Here is a 4,986-nt window from a genome sequence, read left to right as displayed (position 1 = left end):
GTGCCCCGCGATGTGCAGCACCGTGCCTGGGCTCCCCACGCTGTCCTTCCAGCTGCAGGGCTGCCAGGGTGAAGGAGACGCTCCTGGGTTCACGTCTCCAACCAAGCCAGTGCTGCCTTGCCCAACCCCACCCCTTCTCATGTCCTTCCGCTGTTTAATGTGTCGGCCTGGGAAGAGCTACAAGGTGAGGAGTTGCCTGGGGAGCAGCAGCAGATCCTGGCCCTGTGGGCTGGGGGAGCTCCTCTGCTTCTCTTTTGAAGAGAAACTGAAAAGACTCCACAGGGCCAACACAGCCTGTCACAGCTTGGCGGTGGGGACATGGCTGTGGTGCAAACCCAAGAAAGAGAAGGGGACAGAACCCATCACCCCATCTGGAGCTGGCAGCCTGGCATGGCAGCACCAGCCTCCATCGTGTGAGGCTGCTGCCAACGTCACCCTTTGCTGCCCACGCAGTTTGTGGGGCAGAGGGGATGGGGACTGTGTCCCTGCTTTCATCCCCTGCCTGAGGGGGAGCCCTGGGCAGGCGGGTGGGTGCAGCAGGCCCTGGTGGGCAGGTGAGGAGTGCTGGGACAGGGATCCCCACTGAAGGAACAGGGTGCTCAGCGTGGTGTGGGGCTGTCTCCAGGCACCCCCACCGGAGTTTTCTCTGCTCTCATCCACGTGGTGAGTTTCAGGCTGTGAGCAAAGGCCAGCGAGAGGCCAGCGAGAGGCGGCTGGGAGAGGCCCCTTAGCAAGCCCTCATTTCCATACAATTGAGGGAAGGTGGCTTTGCCCCGGCACTCCCAGCCAGGGACATAAGCCATTCATTGTCCCCTCTGCCCTGCTATGCGTGACTCCAAGGCTGGGGCACCACTGCAGCTGGCCACATGGCAGCACAGGACCCGTGCCAAGGATAGATTCCTGCATGGGATGGACAGACAGCAGCCCCCAGTCCTGCTATGGCATCACCACAGAAGAAGATTAAAACCAGTTTAATTAGTGTCCAGTTACGCAAATTGAGCCCATCACCATTAGACACAGGGAAGGTACAACTGGTGGGACACACGCAGCACCCGCTGTCCCTGGGGCAGCGAGTGGCACAGGGTCCCTCTGCCCCTGCACACTGAGAGCCACTGTGTCCCACAGGCTCAGGGTAGCAGAACGTGCCCTGTGCCTTGCTGGGGCTGAGACACTTCGCAGCCCAGGGGCCATGGGGTGAACCACTCTCCCTTGGGCAGGGATCACAATGACATCAGGCTGCTGCCCTTTGGGGATGTTACTGCCCAGCCACAAGGAAATATTTTGTTCTTGCTCCATAAAAGACATCTGTATGTCCCTCCTCACTGGCAGGGACCCAGCTTGGGGGAAGAAGTCCAGCAGCTCTGCAAGAGGCAACAGCACAGGATGGGGACAGCACAGGGACAAAGATGCCCTCTCCTCCAGGTTCAGAGTCTCTCCCCTGAGTATCCTTGCTTCTGCCCTGCCCAAGGCCAGGGAGGCCACTTACCAAACCATCCTGGCAGGTCCACAGACCCCCGCACAGCCTCCACCTCAGTCCCCAGTGCCTTGCCATCAAAGCAGAGCTCAATTCACTGGAGAAACCGGTGCCAGCTGCAGGAATGCATTTCATCTCTGGCCAGCTGACGCATGGCAATTCCCAGCAGCCACCCCAGTTTTGGGCTAGAAGTGACCTATTTACATAAGGCAAGCTCTCCACAAGCCCAGGGCTGGTGCAGCATCTCACAGGGGCAGCTGTGGGGAAGAAGCAGGAGCAGATGCCTGGGGCCAGGGCCCAGCCAGGCTGGACCATTTGCTGTCTCTCACCAGCCCCTGCAAAGCCCCCGGTGCAGGGTTAGGCCTAGCATGTTGCAGCCAACCCTGGGTGATGGTCTTGCTAGGGCTGGGCTGGCAGGAAAAGGTGGGTCCTCTCGGAACATCAGGAAGCAGACAGGGAGGAGACCAGACACAGGGGAGCCTTGAGGAACAGAGACGTGCGCTCAGCATTGTCCTCCATGGAGCAGAGGCCGCAGCAACCGCAGAGCGTGGTGTCCCTGCCAGGGCACAGGTTGTCCCAGCTCCTGTCCCCTCACCCGGCTGCAGGGCTGCTCTGCGGAGGTGCCTCTGGCTCAGGGTTCCCCAGAACAGCTCAGGGAGCCAGCCCAGCTGCCCTTCCCAGTGCTCCTGCTGGCACAGCCAGCACCAGTGGGAAGGGACCAGAGCTGTGGGGAGCCGTGTTCAGAGCACACAGAGCAAGGGCAGGATTCATCCCTGGAAGGTAAATGCTTTCTGCAGAGGCAGAAGCACCAGTTCCCATGGCATAGATCTCCAGTCTGCTGGAGGTTTTCTCTCACAAGGGCATGTAGACCAGGCTGCTTCATCACCACCCTGCTGCCAGCCCTGGCCGGGAGGGTCATCTCCAGAGCTTCTGCCTCCAAGGTCAGCCTGGTGCCACAGCAACAGAGGAAAAACAAGAACAAAAAAGCCCTTGCGTCTCTTCCCCAGCCCAGATGCTGCTCTCCCGTTATTCCATCACTATCCTTCACCATGGCCCAACACCAGGGTGAGCACACACCCCCTCCCCAGCCCCACACCCTGCTCATCCCAGTCCTGTCCTCTGAGAAGCCCAGGCACAGGGCTGAGGGGCAGCTCGGCTGTTTGCAGGGACCGTGGGAACCCTGTTCCCACCCCAGCACGTCCCAGGCTGGCAGTTACACAACTGCCTTTCCACAAACACAAGGAATTGCTCAGAAGGATTTGTGCAGAACAGCATAGAAGGAAAACAAACCTGCTCTTGAACTTTGCAAGATAGTATGTCATTCAGAGGGACTTGCATCTGGGTCACCCACTCTTCAACCTTCAAGGACATGGTGCAAGCAAGCGATTTTTCCTCCTGACATTTTGCTCTTATATCCTTTAAAGCAACTAATGAAAAAAGTCTCCTCTGTCACCACTCCCCCACTCCCACTGCTGCAGCCCAGGAAGTTCCCAGTCATCTTGTTGTTGCTTTGCAGCACTGGCACAGCCTCTCTTAATCCTCAGACAATATTGGCAAAAGGATTTTATCAGCACAGGCCAGAGCCCGCAGAGGCAGGTCCCCCCACCTTCCTACAGCAGCACCAGTTCCACCTGGGGTTATTATTACACATGGACACTCAAATGCTCCAGGTCTGGCTGCTGACACCACACTGCTCTGAGACCAGGTCTAGACCAAGCTCACCCTGCTGGCAGCGTTTCTGCCAAGGCAACTCCCTGCCTGTACCCCGGGCCCTGTCTGCAGGCAGCAAAACAAAGAAGACTTGTTCTGGAGGCAGCTTGCATCAGAGCAAATGCGATTGTTCTCATCGGATTTTATGAATTCCCTCCAGAGTTCCTACGTAACACAAGTACATTAGGGGGACTTTATCCCTGCTAATTTCAGACCACAAAGTCAAACCGTGTGTATCAGATGAGTCTGCACAGGCAGGCTTACTCATAAGCGGCAGCAGTGATAGGCGACCGCAGCGCCTGCCAAGAGGCTCATCATTAGCTCCTTAGCAGAGGGCATTGCATCCTAAACTGGGGAACTGAAAAGGAAACATCATCTTGCAGCCACGGCCCCTCTCCCTGTGCCGGGCACATCTCAGGAACAGCAGGCAGGAATGTTGCTGATGGATGCTTAAAGCATTTTGTAGTTGAGAGTGTCAAGAATAAATGGCCCCATCCTTCCCCTCCCTGTGGTTTTTTGCAGCCACTACCAGGAGCAGCTCGAGGGGTGCCCAGAGGGCCCTGTCAGCCGCACCCAGCACTGCACACTCACCCAGCAGCAACAAAGGGCCTGTTCAGGCTGGACAAGCCCATCTCCAGGGAAAATAGCCCATGGGCTGGCATAAAATAGCGAAGTGACTGCAAGATATAAAACTACCTATTTAACATGGACATCAGTTTGCACCTGAACACTGTGGAACAAAAAACCAAACCAACCAAACCAACAAAAAAACCCACCACAGAAAACCAAAATCAGACCAAAAGCCACCACACTCATGTTGTATAAGCAAAGGTAAAAAAACCTCTTCAAAATGTACACAGGAGCACAGGAGAGCCATCAGAGACTTTGATCAGGAAAACTTGATAGCAACTGCTGGGGAATATGAAACTGAAGCTGCACGGCTACAGGCAACTGAAGAGGGTGACCTTCCACCAGCAGATCTGCAGCCTTCCTGTCACATCCCACCTCTCCTCAGCATGCTTGCAGACTAAGTATGGGCCAGGGGGATGATTCACCTGACTCTTCTGCACAAACTGACTTGCTTATCCTGGGCATCTGTAACAAGAACATCCCCACACTTACCTCAGTACTTCCACACCGTTTTCTCCTGCACTATCATGATGACATAAAAGCTTCATAAGGGGAGAAGTCATTTATCTAAAAATAAATATCTGTTCCTCTTAAAAGAGACAGTGGTTTAGAGTTACTCTGTTATTTCTCTTACTCACTGCCCTCTCACTTTCTGATGCTTCCCAAGTAAGACTTTAAGCTGCTTAGGATACCTTTCAGGCCCTGCAGCTCTGCCCCAGTCGCTGCCACTGCAGCTAATCCTGGACAAATTTTACATGTTTGGCCTTAGTGTGGGTTAAAGACTGTCTATAGCTCTCTAGAAACAGGTTAAACAGCATAAGATCTAGTTACAAGACCCTGAAACAAGAAACAGGTTGTTGGAGAATTTAAGTGCAAGTTCTCACTTATCATCAGTCATCATTCTGGCCAGAAAGGACCTCCAGAGGCCTCTTACAACCATTTGGTCCTTCTGAGCAATCTTTACCCCATCTCAGCCTCTCCTCCAAGGGCAGGTGCTCCAAAAAACAGCCCTCTGCTGGACTGTCTCATCACTCTTGATGGGAGGCCCACATGCTATCCCACACAGTCTCACGAAGTAGGTAAGCCTGGCTGTTCACACGCTGCTTTTGCATTGCACCAGAGATCTGAGCTTCACCTCCTCCTCAGCCACCAGTAAACAACAGAAGCATCAC

The sequence above is a fragment of the Neopelma chrysocephalum genome, unplaced genomic scaffold, assembly GCF_003984885.1.
Source record: "Neopelma chrysocephalum unplaced genomic scaffold, ASM398488v2 Primary Assembly neopelma1_147, whole genome shotgun sequence".
In the NCBI taxonomy this organism is placed as follows: Eukaryota; Metazoa; Chordata; class Aves; order Passeriformes; family Pipridae; genus Neopelma; species Neopelma chrysocephalum.
The sequence above is the reverse complement of the archived record's forward strand: the minus strand, read 5'-3'. Positions refer to the sequence as shown.